General features: G+C 46.9%; 1 long non-coding RNA gene across 1 annotated transcript in view; it reads left to right on the forward strand.

Annotated features, from left to right (window-relative positions):
- The first annotated feature begins 3,069 nt into the window (after positions 1-3,069).
- LOC112651579 (uncharacterized) overlaps positions 3,070-15,961 on the forward strand; it is a 35,273-nt gene continuing 22,381 nt past the window's right edge. Inside the window, exon 1 of the long non-coding RNA XR_003130905.2 lies at positions 3,070-3,237. This is a non-coding gene — a long non-coding RNA (uncharacterized LOC112651579). The remainder of the gene's footprint in view (positions 3,238-15,961) is intronic.

Genomic DNA, 15,961 nt, shown 5'->3' on the forward strand with positions numbered 1-15,961 from the left:
GCCCCATGCCCTCTAGGAAATTTCTTTTTAGTCAAAGTCTTTAGGTGGTCCGGAGTTCAGGTCTGTCTGCCTCCAGGGCCCATGAAACTGACCATTATGCAATTTGGTGCCTCTCTGTTTCCTCCTAGGCACGAGGTCCTAAGCTGCTGAAAATCTGAGAAAATAGGATTCTAATATGATATGATTAATTCCTTTTCTGTTCTTTCACACCTGCAAATCCCCCTCCCAAATTAGCTGTCGACTTGAGCTGGCAGCTGAGTCAGGCAGGGCGTGGAGGGCTTGGGGACCTGGGCTCAGCTGACAGACCGCCTCCCTTTACTCACGCCGCCTCTCCCTGGAGCTCTGCATCACACAGCCCTGCCAGCAGAGGCCCCGGGCTTGTCCACGAGACCCGGGCTGTCCACTTCCCTGGGAGAAGTCCTCAGATGACACGGAAGAAATCTGAACTTGAGCAACAAGGTGAAGATCCCAGGAGCTGGGACACTGCAAGCGCTTTTGCCCCGTGCCATCCCTGGCGTGGCCTCAGGATGGTCTATCGCTGCAGGCTGAGCTGGCCCTCGTGGCAGCTTCAAGAAACACTTCACACTCTACTTGCAGACGCAAGATTAGAAATGGTCCCCTGCACAGGTGGCTCAGCGGTTTAGCGCCGCCTTCAGCCCAGGGCTTGACCCTGGAGACCCGGGATCAAGTCCCACGTCGGGCTCCCTGCATGGAGCCTGCTTCTCCCTCTGCCTGTGTCTATGCCTCTGTGTGTGTGTGTGTGTGTGTGTGTGTGTGTGTGTGTCTCATGAATAAATAAATAAAAACTAAAAAAAAAGGAAAAAAAAAGGTCCCCTGTACCACCACTAGGCAAATATAAACAGATCTTTGTATCAAAGTGGCTACAAAGTAATACTCATTTCCTCAGTGTTATTCTTCATTATTAACTAAGTAAATAATTTGAATTGTGTGAACCTTTTTCCCATTTGAGACACAATAAAGCTATTTTTATTTTGAACAAAAATTTGGCTCAAGTCTTCCTGAATTGCCCTTGGCCAGAAGAAGTTGCTTACCATAAACTATCCTCTAGGCTCCTTTTGGTGTAGGGGCTTGCATTCTTCCATCAGCTTCAGGCGCTGTGACCAGCATAGGAGGTTTCAAACTTTTTTTTTTTTTTTAAGAAATGGAATCGGTTTGTGGATCATAGGTTTATGAGGAACTATAATGTATGAAAGAGCTAAAATGGAGCTGCTTTGTTGAAGTCACCCCTGACCTGTAGCATCTCCTATGATTAATTCTCCTACCTGGGTCCCTGAGGCATCTCTGAAGAATCATGGGTGTTGAGGAAGCATCGGACAAGGAATCATTGGACACCTGCTGGCCCCTCACGTAATTTGAACTGCATTGGATTTGGTGGTCATGGTTCTGAGCAACGTCTGAGCTAAGAAGCTTGCATTTTTCTTTCCTTCCATCTCTGTCTCGCCCTCCCCTCTCTGCCCCCAGACATGGCTGAAGGAATCCATAGGGTGGCTTACAGAGAGATGAGCAAAGGCCGGTCAGCGCATCCTCTAGAGCTGAGGCTCCGGGCAAACAGGCCCGATGATGGAGAGGTGAGCTGGGCAGGAGAGGAACTCAGGGCGTCTTGGATTTATAGGACCTGGTGGTAAGAACAAAGAAATCAGTGACTAGGTGAGGACAGTAACTCACAGACAGCTCAGGACAGGGTATCACACGCTGAGCTGTCTGCAGCCTGGGGCGTTTGGGTGGTGCCTGGGCTTCCTCAGAGCCCAGTTGGACACAGATTAAGGGCCTTTGTACCAGCAAGGAATCTGGTTAAGTCCTTCTGCTTTGTGTCTGTCCTGCTGCTATTTTGACCTCTCTCTAAAAGATATACTTCTCCTCAGAACCTTTGAGTTAGTATCCGGGGCTAAGGAAGCCAGAAATCAGTCAAGGTGACATGTATGTAGTTTTATGGTTTGCAAAGTACCTTTCTACACGTGGCCTCATTGCTTCTCTGAGGACCGTAAAATGAATGTCACAGAACACTGGTGATGCCCCCACCGTGCAGGGGAAGGAAGACATTAGTGGGGTAGGGAGACAAATACAGCACAGACTGGCTAACATGCTGCCTTTTCTGTGTGAGGCCTCTGACATATGGCCGGCCACCAGGCAGGACGGTAGCCGCGATGCATTCCATTTGCAATAGGTCAGACTGGCTTTGTGCTAAGTTTCCTGGATTGTGTCACTCAAATATGTCATGTGTACTTGGTTGTCAGAGCACGTTGCTCAAGAAGCATGATCTTTTAGGCCAGAGGTCACAGACCGGTTGCCCACAAGCTGTGCTGGTCCCCAGATGGGTTCGGTTTGGTCTGCATTGGATTTAAAATTTGAATTGATTGCCATCACTTAAAAATGAGAAGATAGAAATATCTGCATTTCTGCTTTGCTTGAAAAGTGGGAGGATCTGACAACATTGGTTTTTGCAACTGCCCCATTTCCGTGAGTCACGTCTTCACCACATTGCCACAGACCCCACCCAGCCTGCTTCACTTCCACCTGTGTGGACTCCCCTGTGTTGGAATTTAAGACCTTTAGCCAAGACTGTTGGCTTATGCAATTTGCCATGTAGAGCGGGGCTTGGCAAACTATGACCTGTGGCCAAATCTGGCCCCCACCTGCTTGTATAAATAAAGTTTTATTGGAACACAGCCATACTTATTTGTTGACATGTTGCCCATGGCTGTCTTCACACTACTCAGGGTACAGCATCGCAAAAGTATTATATTGTCTACAAAGCCTTAAATATTTACTGTGTAGCCCTTTATAGAAAAAGTTAGCTGATCCCTGATCTAGATCGTGGCTGGAGGGCTGACTTTTCACTGCAAAATGGCCCATCAGAGTGTTTTCTAAACAAAAGTTTTCTCCTCTCGGAGGGATTATATCACTGTTTCTTAAACTAACTTTATTTTTTTCCCCCTCCAGGCTTTATTTATAACCCACAAACTGAGAGGGGAAGTTGGTGACCAATTGTTCCCTGGGTCTAGGTTATTGTGAGGTCATATAATGTCAGAGTTAGTGGTCAGGGTCATGAGGCAGTTGGCTTCCTTTCGTTTTTCCCTTGCCTGCCTCGTCCATAGGGAAAGAACGGGACTACCTAGAATTATCGGCACCCTGCTTTTTCTGTAGGCTCTACCTCCTAGCTACAGAGATTAGCACTGCGGTTATTACTTATGAGAACAATATCTTCAGTATGTGTAGGTATGTTTTGCACCATTCGTGTACCTTTTCTCTGGTTTCCTTCTCAAGATTCTTCTGCAAGGCAGGTTGATTGCTCATTCAACAGCTCTTCTTCCTCCCATCCTCTCTGCCATGGAACTCTGTTGTAGGTAGTGGCTAAAAATAGCAGAATTGTGCTTTTCCAGCTTTCTACAGTGACTAGGGCAATCACATGATCCTATTCTGGCTAATGACAGATAAGGGAAGTCTTTTGGGAGGTTTCTAGGAAATACTTCCTTTCTTCATAAGAAAGCAATATGTGCCAGAGAGATCCCCACATTCCTTCCTTTCTGTTTCTGGGTGTGAGTTTATGAGGATGTGATGCTTGGAGCTGCTGCAGCCATCTTGGGACATGAGGGCTGCATCGATGATATGCAGAAGATATTGGGAAGAAGGATGAAAAAATCCTGAGTTCCTGAAGACATCCTTGAGCCTGAAACAATTGCCCTTCAAAGGGTTCTCATTATGGAAGAATAAAATCTTCTTTTTTTTAAAAAAATTGTTTACTTATTTATGATAGTCACACACAGAGAGAGAGAGAGAGAGAGAGGCAGAGACACAGGCAGAGGGAGAAGCAGGCTCCATGCACCGGGAGCCTGATGTGGGATTCGATCCCGGGTCTCCAGGATCACGCCCTGGGCCAAAGGCAGGTGGCAAACTGCTGCGCCACCAAGGGATCCCTGAATAAAATCTTCTTGTTAAAGCCACTTGCCAGGCATTCTATTATTTTATAGCAAGTATCTTCATTCAAAGAATCGGGTACTATTAACTCAAGTTTGAATAATGTAAAAAAAAAACTAACAAAAATGTGTATGGTCCTTACTCTGTGTCAGGTACTGTTCTGTGTCACCACTTTCCAAATGGTGATTCATTTAGTCCTCATAATACCTATTTGATTGTATTATAAAATAAGTATTATTATCTCGATTTTACAGAACAGGCAAGTGACACTCAGTAAATGCTAATACTGCATGGGGTCATGCATCAGGTGAGAGCAGAGCTAGGATTTAACCCTGGGCAGTCTGGCTCCAGAGGCTCTGGGTTTAATCACTCTCTGGTGTCCCCTCTGTAGAGGACAGGAAATGGTTTGCTCCATGTCACATGCCACAGGTTACCTCATAGCATCTGGTGCCACACTGAGCCTGGGACAGGAGTCAGAACAGTCTGTATGTCTGTCCAGATAGTGAGCACTCCGTCACTCCACCTGTATCACCCCAAGCTTGCCACAGTCTGGGATCTTAGTGGGTGCTCAATCCTAGGCCTGGATATTAAGCCTCCCTATTGCTCACCCACTCTTTCCTCCCTCTTGGAAGCAGAGATCAAACCATTGACAGCCTGGATGAGCTCAGAGGAGGGTATTGCAGGGCTTGTACCTTGCACCCTGTGTCCTACCGAGGGACATTGCATGGCGGTCCTGGGCTTTGGTTTTGGAGTCAGGCATAGTTAAATTCAATTACGGTGAGGTAACTTCTGTTTGTACTGCCTTGGAAAAATCCTCTCTGAGCCTCAGGGTCCTTTTCCCTAAAGTGACATAATAATGACCATCCAGAGGATCCCTGGGTGGCTCAGTGTTTTAGTGCCTGCCTTCGGCCCAGGGCGTGATCCTGGAGTCCCAGGATCGAGTCTTGCATCAGGCTCCTGCATGGAGCCTGCTTCTCCCTCTGCCTCTCTCTCTCTCTCTCTCTCTCTGTGTGTGTGTGTTTCTCATGAATAAAAAAGTAAAAATCTTAAAAAAAAAATGACCATCCCAGTGAGGTGGTTTTGAGTAGTAAATGCTAGGCATATAAAATCCCTCACAAACTACCTGGCACCCAGTGGTCCTCCAGGAAATGGTACATACTGTTGTTAATGAGGTTGCTTTTTTATTCTTACTGTCAACATTTGGGGTGATGTGTGGACTAAGTTGTCTCAAGAACTCACCGTTCTCTGTGCGGTGGACCCGAAGCCTTGCAGTGTCTGGGAGTAAGGGAGCAGGCTCAGGGTGAGAGGCGGTGCCCTAGGAGTCAGGAGAGCAGGGTTCTGTTGAAGCTTTGGGATCTCAGTGGCTCTCATTCCCCCTTCTTTCTGTTAACCCTATCTGTTAAATGTGTGCGTTAGTTGAGATGCACCCACAAGGGTGGGTTCCAGCTCAGACAGGCCACAGCATCAGATGCCTGCTTTCTTTTTTTTTTTTTTTTTTTTTTTTTTTTTTTTTAATTGGTGTTCAATTTACTAACATACAGAATAATACCCAGTGCCCGTCACCCATTCACTCCCACCCCCCGCCCTCCTCCCCTTCTACCACCCCTAGTTCGTTTCCCAGAGTTAGCAGTCTTTACGTTCTGTCTCCCTTTCTGATATTTCCCACACATTTCTTCTCCCTTCCCTTATATTCCCTTTCACTATTATTTATATTCCCCAAATGAATGAGAACATATAATGTTTGTCCTTCTCCGACTGACTTACTTCACTCAGCATAATACCCTCCAGTTCCATCCACGTTGAAGCAAATGGTGGGTATTTGTCATTTCTAATAGCTGAGTAATATTCCATTGTATACATAAACCACATCTTCTTTATCCATTCATCTTTCGTTGGACACCGAGGCTCCTTCCACAGTTTGGCTATAGTGGCCATTGCTGCTAGAAACATCGGGGTGCAGGTGTCCCGGCGTTTCACTGCATTTGTATCTTTGGGGTAAATCCCCAACAGTGCAATTGCTGGGTCGTAGGGCAGGTATATTTTTAACTGTTTGAGGAACCTCCACACAGTTTTCCAGAGTGGCTGCACCAGTTCACATTCCCACCAACAGTGTAAGAGGGTTCCCTTTTCTCCGCATCCTCTCCAACATTGGTTGTTTCCTGCCTTGTTAATTTTCCCCATTCTCACTGGTGTGAGGTGGTATCTCATTGTAGTTTTGATTTGTATTTCCCTGATGGCAAGTGATGCAGAGCATTTTCTCATATGCATGTTGGCCATGTCTATGTCTTCCTCTGTGAGATTTCTGTTCATGTCTTTTGCCCATTTCATGATTGGATTGTTTGTTTCTTTGGTGTTGAGTTTAATAAGTTCTTTATAGATCTTGGAAACTAGCCCTTTATCTGATATGTCATTTGCAAATATCTTCTCCCATTCTGTAGGTTGTCTTTGAGTTTTGTTGACTGTATCCTTTGCTGTGCAAAAGCTTCTTATCTTGATGAAGTCCCAATAGTTCATTTTTGCTTTTGTTTCTTTTGCCTTTGTGGATGTATCTTGCAAGAAGTTACTATGGCCGAGTTCAAAAAGGGTGTTGCCTGTGTTCTTCTCTAGGATTTTGATGGAATCTTGTCTCACATTTAGATCTTTCATCCATTTTGAGTTTATCTTTGTGTATGGTGAAAGAGAGTGGTCTAGTTTCATTCTTCTGCATGTGGATGTCCAATTTTCCCAGCACCATTTATTGAAGAGACTGTCTTTCTTCCAATGGATAGTCTTTCCTCCTTTATCGAATATTAGTTGCCCATAAAGTTCAGGGTCCACTTCTGGATTCTCTATTCTGTTCCACTGATCTATGTGTCTGTTTTTGTGCCAGTACCACACTGTCTTGATGACCACAGCTTTGTAGTACAACCTGAAATCTGGCATTGTGATGCCCCCAGATATGGTTTTCTTTTTTAAAATTCCCCTGGCTATTCGGGGTCTTTTCTGATTCCACACAAATCTTAAAATAATTTGTTCTAACTCTCTGAAGAAAGTCCATGGTATTTTGATAGGGATTGCATTAAACGTGTATATTGCCCTGGGTAACATTGACATTTTCACAATATTAATTCTGCCAATCCATGAGCATGGAATATTTTTCCATCTCTTTGTGTCTTCCTCAATTTCTTTCAGAAGTGTTCTATAGTTTTGAGGGTATAGATCCTTTACCTCTTTGGTGAGGTTTATTCCTAGGTATCTTATGCTTTTGGGTGCAATTGTAAATGGGATTGACTCCTTAATTTCTCTTTCTTCAGTCTCATTGTTAGTGTATAGAAATGCCACTGACTTCTGGGCATTGATTTTGTATCCTGCCACGCTACCGAATTGCTGTATGAGTTCTAGCAATCTTGGGGTGGAGACTTTTGGGTTTTCTATGTAGAGTATCATGTCATCGGCGAAGAGAGAGAGTTTGACTTCTTCTTTGCCAATTTGAATGCCTTTAATGTCTTTTTGTTGTCTGATTGCTGAGGCTAGGACTTCCAGTACTATGTTGAATAGCAGTGGTGAGAGTGGACATCCCTGTCTTGTTCCTGATCTTAGGGGAAAGGCTCCCAGTGCTTCCCCATTGAGAATGATATTTGCTGTGGGCTTTTCATAGATGGCTTTTAAGATGTCGAGGAATGTTCCCTCTATCCCTACACTCTGAAGAGTTTTAATCAGGAATGGATGCTGTATTTTGTCAAATGCTTTCTCTGCATCCAATGAGAGGATCATATGGTTCTTGGTTTTTCTCTTGCTGATATGATGAATCACATTGATTGTTTTACGGGTGTTGAACCAGCCTTGTGTCCCAGGGATAAATCCTACTTGGTCATGGTGAATAATTTTCTTAATGTACTGTTGGATCCTATTGGCCAGTATCTTGTTGAGAATTTTTGCATCCATGTTCATCAGGGATATTGGTCTGTAATTCTCCTTTTTGGCGGGGTCTTTGTCTGGCTTTGGAATTAAGGTGATGCTGGCTTCATAGAACGAATTTGGAAGTACTCCATCTCTTTCTATCTTTCTGAACAGCTTTAGGAGAATAGGTATGATTTCTTCTTTAAACGTTTGATAAAATTCTCCTGGGAAGCCATCTGGCCCTGGACTCTTGTGTCTTGGGAGGTTTTTGATGACTGCTTCAATTTCCTCCCTGGTTATTGGCCTGTTCAGGTTTTCTATTTCTTCCTGTTCCAGTTTTGGTAGTTTGTGGCTTTCCAGGAATGCGTCCATTTCTTCTAGATTGCCTAATTTATTGGCGTATAGCTGTTCATAATATGTTTTTAAAATCGTTTGTATTTCCTTGGTGTTGGTAGTGATCTCTCCTTTCTCATTCATGATTTTATTAATTTGAGTCTTCTCTCTCTTCTTTTTAATAAGGCTGGCTAATGGTTTATCTATCTTATTAATTCTTTCAAAGAACCAACTCCTGGTTCTGTTGATCTGTTCCACAGTTCTTCTGGTCTCGATTTCGTTGAGTTCTGCTCGAATCTTTATTAACTCCCTTCTTCTCTTGGGTGTAGGATCTATTTGCTGTTTTTTCTCTAGCTCCTTTATGTGTAAGGTTAGCTTTTGTATTTGAGTTCTTTCCAGTTTTTGAATGGATGCTTGTATTGCGATGTATTTCCCCCTTAGGACTGCTTTTGCTGCATCCCAAAGATTTTGAACGGTTGTATCTTCATTCTCATTAGTTTCCATGAATCTTTTTAATTCTTCCTTAATTTCCTGGTTGACCCTTTTATCTTTTAGCAGGATGGTCCTTAACCTCCATGTGTTTGAGGTCCTTCCAAACTTCTTGTTGTGATTTAGTTCTAATTTCAAGGCATTATGGTCCGAGAATATGCAGGGGACAATCCCAATCTTTTGGTATCGGTTCAGACCCGATTTGTGACCCAATATGTGGTCTATTCTGGAGAAAGTTCCATGTGCGCTTGAGAAGAATGTGTATTCAGTTGAGTTTGGATGTAAAGTTCTGTAGATATCTGTGAAATCCATCTGGTCCAGTGTATCATTTAAAGCTCTCGTTTCTTTGGAGATGTTGTGCTTAGAAGACCTATCGAGTATAGAAAGAGCTAGATTGAAGTCACCAAGTATAAGTGTATTATTATCTAAGTATTTCTTCACTTTGGTTAATAATTGATTTATATATTTGGCAGCTCCCACATTCGGAGCATATATATTGAGGATTGTTAAGTCCTCTTGTTGAATAGATCCTTTAAGTATGATATAGTGTCCCTCTTCATCTCTCACTACAGTCTTTGGGGTAAATTTTAGTTTATCTGATATAAGGATGGCTACCCCTGCTTTCTTTTGAGGACCATTCGAATGGTAAATGGTTCTCCAACCTTTTATTTTCAGGCTGTAGGTGTCCTTCTGTCTAAAATGAGTCTCTTGTAGACAGCAAATAGATGGGTCCTGCTTTTTTATCCAGTCTGAAACCCTGCGCCTTTTGATGGGGTCATTAAGCCCGTTCACATTCAGAGTTACTATTGAGAGATATGAGTTTAGTGTCATCATGATATCTATTCAGTCTTTGTTTTTGTGGACTGTTCCACTGAACTTCTTCTTAAAGGGGAATTTTAAGAGTCCCCCTTAAAATTTCTTGCAGAGCTGGTTTGGAGGTCACATATTCTTTTAGTTGCTGCCTGTCTTGGAAGCTCTTTATCTCTCCTTCCATTTTGAATGAGAGCCTTGCTGGATAAAGTATTCTTGGTTGCATGTTCTTCTCCTTTAGGACCCTGAATATATCCTGCCAGCCCTTTCTGGCCTGCCAGGTCTCTGTGGAGAGGTCTGCTGTTACCCTAATGCTCCTCCCCATAAAAGTCAGGGATTTCTTGTCTCTTGCTGCTTTAAGGATCTTCTCCTTATCTTTGGAATTTGCAAGCTTCACAATTAAATGTCGAGGTGTTGAACGGTTTTTATTGATTTTAGGGGGGGATCTCTCTATTTCCTGGATCTGAATGCCTGTTTCCCTTCCCAGATTAGGAAAGTTTTCAGCTAGAATTTGTTCAAATACATATTCTGGCCCTCTGTCCCTTTCGGCGCCCTCGGGAACCCCAATTAAACGTAGGTTTTTCTTCCTCAGGCTGTCGTTTATTTCCCTTAATCTATCTTCATGGTCTTTTAATTGTTTGTCTCTTTTTTCCTCAGTTTCCCTCTTTGCTATCAACTTGTCTTCTAGGTCACTCACGCGTTCTTCCACCTCGTTAACCCTCGTCGTTAGGACTTCTAGTTTGGATTGCATCTCATTCAATTGATTTTTAATTTCTGCCTGATTAGCTCTAAATTCTGCAGTCATGAAGTCTCTTGAGTCCTTTATACTTTTTTCTAGAGCCACCAGTAGCTGTATAATAGTGCTTCTGAATTGGCTTTCTGACATTGAATTGTAATCCAGATTTTGTAACTCTGTGGGAGAGAGGACTGTTTCTGATTCTTTCTTTTGAGGTGAGGTTTTCCTTCTAGTCATTTTGCTCAGTGCAGAGTGGCCAAAAGCAAGTTGTATTGGGAAAAAGAGAAAAAGAGAGGAGAGAAAGAAGGAAAGAAAAGAGAAAGAGAAAAAAAAAGGGAAGAAAAAGAAAAAAACAAAAACGAAAAAAAAAAAAGAAGAAAAAGAGAAAGAAAAAGAAAGGAGAAAAAAAAGGGGATGGGGGAAGGAAACAAATCAAAAAGCAAAACAAAACAAAAACAAAAACAAAAACAAAAACTAACAAACAAAAAAAGAACCACCGGGGAGTATCTTCTGATTCTGTGTTCTTTAAGTCCCTTGGCTTCTCCTGGAAGTTGTCAGTCTAGCTGGTCTTCTGGGGGAGGGGCCTGCTGTGCTGATTTTCAGGTGTTAGCAGTTGGGGGAGCTGCTGTGCCCCTGCCTGGTGCAGGGCTCAATGGGGGTTGTTTACCCCGTGAGGCCGCAGGAGGAACAGCCCCAGTGGCGGGGCAGCTCTGGAAACCTGGATTCAGCTCCGGCAGGAACTCCGTCTGCAGGGCCTGGAGGCTCCGGGGCGGGGCCGCTGATCTGCTCAGCTGGGGCAGGAGCGTCCTCGCTGTCCTGGGCCCTCCCGGCCTCTGCCTGTCCCGGGGAGGCCGGATCCTGGGCTGTGTCCCGGCGCCCTGTGCTCCGGGGCCTGCGCTGGTGGATTCGCGCTCCCGGGCCGCAGCCCCCTCCGCGGAGCTGCCGCCCGAGCCCCCCCGAGCTGCTCCTGGAACCGCGCAGCCCCCTCCGCACGGAGCCTCCTCCTCTGCCCGAGCCCCTCCGAGCTGCTCCCGGGGCCGCGCAGCCCCCTCCGCGGAGCCGCCGCCCGAGCCCCTCCGAGCTGCTCCTGGAACCGCGCAGCCCCCTCCGCACGGAGCCTCTTCCTCTGCCCGAGCCCCTCCGAGCTGCTCCCGGGGCCGCGCAGCCCCCTCCGCGGAGCCGCCGCCCGAGCCCCTTCAGTTGCTCCTGGTCCCGCCGGGTCCGCCGTGCGCGCTGCAGCCCTTAGGGAGCTCGGCGCACTCTCCTGGGCGCGCAGTTGCTGTTACTGTCCCCGGGAGCCCGAGGGCATCCCCGCCCTCCTGGGTCCTGCTCCAACTCCCTGCGAGCCCCTTTCCCCCGGGAAGGTCGGTGCAGCTCCTGCTCCTCCGGGCCGGGGCTCTCCTGTCCTGGGGACACTCGCCCCGGCCTCAGCCCGGCTCCTCGCGGGGCCCCTCCCCCTTGGAGGCCTTTGTTTCTTTATTTCTTTTTCCCCGTCTTCCTACCTTGATAGAAGCGCGAACTCTTCTCACTGTAGCATTCCAGCTGGTCTCTCTTTAAATCTCAGGCCGAATTCATAGATTTTCAGGATAATTTGAAGGTTTTCTAGGTAGTTTGGTGGAGACAGGTGATTTGGAGACCCTACTCTTCCGCCATCTTGCTCCTCCCCCCCCGATGCCTGCTTTCTTTTCAGCACTCCGCACAGCCCAGGACCAGCTACTGTCCCCTCTGCCACCAGCAGGCCGAGCGCCCAGGGGCTGGCACCAGGTGCATGGTCAACAATCCTGAGCTGGATGAGTGAATGAACTCCATTGAGTGAGTGAGTGGCCCCTGTGGCCCCTGATGGTTGGACAGGTTAGGTTTCTTGCAGTATAAATATTTAGAATATGACTATGATTACAGTTTCTGGCAAGAGCAAATTACTTACTCATGGTCATGGCCTTGAACCTAACAGAACTGTGAGCTAGCACCAGAGTAAGCTGCACTGAACCGCTTGGCCTCAGAGCCTAAGGGAAACTAACTTTCCATTGACCCAGGAGTCAGGTCTGGTTTTAGAAAACATTTTTTACAAACCAATTTCTAGCAAACCTGGTCAAACCAGATGCCTCCTTGTATTCTAAAACCTCAAAATGGAACAAAATTAGACCCCAAGTAATCCTTATTTCCAATATTGCACAATATATGCAAATAATATTAGTTACCATTTGCCGGGCAATCCCTTTGTGCTCAGTGCATTATCTCATTTATTCCTCAAACAAACCCATGAGGTAGGTACTATTTTTATTCCTGTTTTATAAGTGAGGAAAGTTGGACAGTAAAGTAGTTTTTGCCAAGGCCACATGACCATGGGAAGGCAGAGTGGGCATTTGAACCCTGGTCCGCTGGGTTCTCGGCATCGGTGGCAGCCACAGTTTGCTGAGCAGGCGTGTGAGGTGGTCAGGGGGCTGACAGGTTCGTATGGGTGAACCGTGAATCCCCAGGACAGTGCTGCGCAGAGAGCCCCACCGCTAGCTCCAGCTCCAGCTCCAGCTCCAGCTCCAGCTCCAGCTCCAGCTAGCAGAGACGAGGAAACAGCTTTGAGAGATGATGTAACCTGCCCACAGAGACCTGCAGAGCAAAGCTATCACCGTGGGATGGCAGAGCTTGGGGAAATTCTCAGGAGCCACGAAGGAGGAGGGACTTTACCAAGGTCAGAAGGTGACTCCGAGGTTGAACTGGGGCAGGGCTCAACTGAAGACTTGATTCAAGGCTGGGAGGGTGTTGTTGCAGCAGCAGCGGGAGGGGACTTGCCCTATGGGCCTCCTCTGTTGCTCTTGCCTTCAAGACAGGAAAGGGAGCTCAGTGGGCTCCGTGGATTGGAGTGCATGCTCTGAAGTCACACAGACCTGTGATCAAATCACAGCTCCAGAACTACCTTGCTGGGTAACCTTGGGGAAGACCCTTGGTCTTCCTGAGCCTCTGTTTCCCCTTCTGCAAAATGGGACAGTAGCCATGCCTGCCTCCTGGTGTTGCTGGAGTAGATGAGAGAGCACACATGAATTGGCTGGCACGATGGCTGCCACACAACTAACATGGACTAGCTGTTATTGTCATTGAAATGACCTGAAATGGTTTGAGAACCATGGTTCCATACAAAGAAGTCCTGAAATCTGCTTCATCATGACAACTTATTATGGTAGGAAGGAGGCCCAGAGGCTAAAGACTGTCTGATTAGGTAGGAGACATACATGCACTTGGGAACCCCCCCGCCACACACACTCAGGCATCTGCACGCATGGCCATAGATACATTTGTAGCGCATGTGTGCATGCGGATGTGCACACAGGCACAAGGGTACGCGATGTACGTGGTGTGTGCGCTCACACAGACATGTGCATGCATGCACACATACAACACCAAACCAATGGCTATTCATGCTCACAAATGCTTGCGTGCACCTGTGTGTATGTGGGCACACACACATCACACATGCACACACTCTCCCTTTTTCCTAATGAACACTTCCTCCTCCTTTAGCTCTCAACTGGAAAGTCAAGGTCACAGCCTCAGGGCAGCTGCCGACCTCCCAGGTGAGCCCAGGCCACTCAGGTTGTGTCCTCTTGGCACCTTGCCCATTTCCTCCTTGGTCTGCATCTTAATTATCCTCGAATCACTGTGTCATAAGTTGGTTAATTCTTCATTTCTTGCTAGAGTGGTAGCTCTGCAGAAAGCAGGGATGAAGTCTGACTATTTTCCGCCTATTGAAAGCACCTACCACAGCGTGGCACATGGTAGGCCTTCCATAGATGGGTGCCATTGACTGAGCAGAGCCACCAGGACCCCTTTTGCATGGAAGCTGGGGGGTAAGCTGCTTCACTGTGGGGCCACCTTATGTTTTTTTTGGCCTTGAGGTCTGTTCTGGCTTGTAGGTTCACCCAGAGAGATCCAAACAGTTGGAAGCGATAAGAAAGAAAATGCATCTTTCAAGTGCATTCCTCTTCTCCAGGATAACAGTGTTGGTGGTAGACAGAAAGCCTGAGAAGTCCGAAATGCAGACTGCTCCTTACTGCTTCTCTCTCCACTTTCCGCACTTTCCAAGGGAGAGTAGGGGACACTCAGCAGCTGCCACTAGTAATAAGGATGACGAGTTGCTGCCTGGGCTGGGACGGAGCGGTCTTCTTTCTCTTAGACCAGATTATAGCAGTAAGCAGGCCCCCTTTAAACACAGGGGGCACAGAGACCAACACAGACACAGAGTGTCTCAGACACTCTGACACAGAGTGACAGAGGCAAGAAAGGCAGTGAAGGCAGTGTGGGGTGGTGAACAGCAGGTGACTCGGGTCAGAGTAACTTATTTGCCTTCATTTATTTATTTAAGGAACAGTTCCGGGCACCTTCTAAGTGCCAGGCACTGAGCTAGCTGCTAGGAACACAAAAGAAAATGAGATGTATGGAGTCCTGATCTCCGGTCCTGATCTCAGGTCCACTTGAGTGATGAGCAAGGAGCCAGGCAGTCAGAAGGCAGCGTGATCAGTGCTCTGATGGGGGAGTCCAGCAGAGGGGATCCTGGGGGAGATGGAGTCCAAGATAAGACCCAGAGCATGGGCAACAGTCAGCCAGGCTGTGAGGAGGGAAAAAAGGGGTCTTAGGGAGAAGTCTCTGCAGGCAGGAAGGAGGGTACAACATGCCAAGGGACACGGCAGGCATTTAGTGTGGCAGCAATTGGTGGGCACGGGCTGGAGCAGCTTGGAGGGCAGGGTTGGGGTGGATGGACAGCTCGTTCATATGGACTCTGAGTCCTCTGCCCCTGAGGGGGTAGCAGATGGATCCTAGGACTGAAGTACTCAGAGACTGAGATTCGGGCATTTTGAGGAGAGGTGGAGCCCTTTCAAAGAACTGGACCTTTGCCTGAGGCTGGGCTGCCAGGTTGGAGCATCCTGGCAACAGCGAGTTCTCCAGGCCTGAGCATCTGTGATGTGGGAGCCGATGCTTCTCCGTTCTCTGCTACATGAGCCCCCATTCTCTGGGTGTTTTCTCACCTGTCAAATGGACAGGAGGCCTAGGTGACCTTGCAAGGACCTTCGAGCAGCTGTCACCTGAGTGCTTGTTGGGCTGGATGAGCTGTGTGGTCCCCTCTCTCATGCTCAGGTGCCTTGGCCCCCTGGCTGACCACCCGGGCCACCCTTGGTACCAACCCGGGCCACCCTTGTTCTCTCCGTTACTGCTCTGAAGCCATGAAACCACAACTCGTGTCACATCTCTGGGCCTCAGTTCCCTAATTAATGGGAAAGTCATGGGAGTAATAATACCAACCTACTTCCTCAGTCTCCTTGTCCTGTGCCCTTCCCCACCCCAGGCTACTGGGCCTTCTCTGCCTCATGCTCACAGAACTCTTTCTTGCCAGGAATCTTTGCCTTTTCCTTCCCTCCCATCCACTCTGTACGTTCATCTTGCTAATTCTTGTCTTTCCCATCTAAGCGTAAGCATGATTTCTTCAGAGAAGCCTGCCTGAAGAGGGTCCACCGCTTGTCATATTTTATATTCATGTTCTGTATATTTTCTTCCTTACAATTGTTCCCAGGGGTCTCTCCCCCAGTTTTGTGTGATGACTGAATGTCCCAATCCCCCTCTAAGGCAAAAGCGTACAGGGGATACACCTGGCATGCTCGCTGCTACATCCTTTTACCTGGCACTTGTCTCAGGCATGTGCTAGGCAAGGTGATTAGTTGTTGAATGGATCCACGACTAGCTCAATGGATTTAATACATTTCGTATATATGTAAATTATTAATTATAGTCAGG

The sequence above is a fragment of the Canis lupus genome, chromosome 4 (assembly GCF_003254725.2).
Source record: "Canis lupus dingo isolate Sandy chromosome 4, ASM325472v2, whole genome shotgun sequence".
In the NCBI taxonomy this organism is placed as follows: domain Eukaryota; kingdom Metazoa; phylum Chordata; class Mammalia; order Carnivora; family Canidae; genus Canis; species Canis lupus.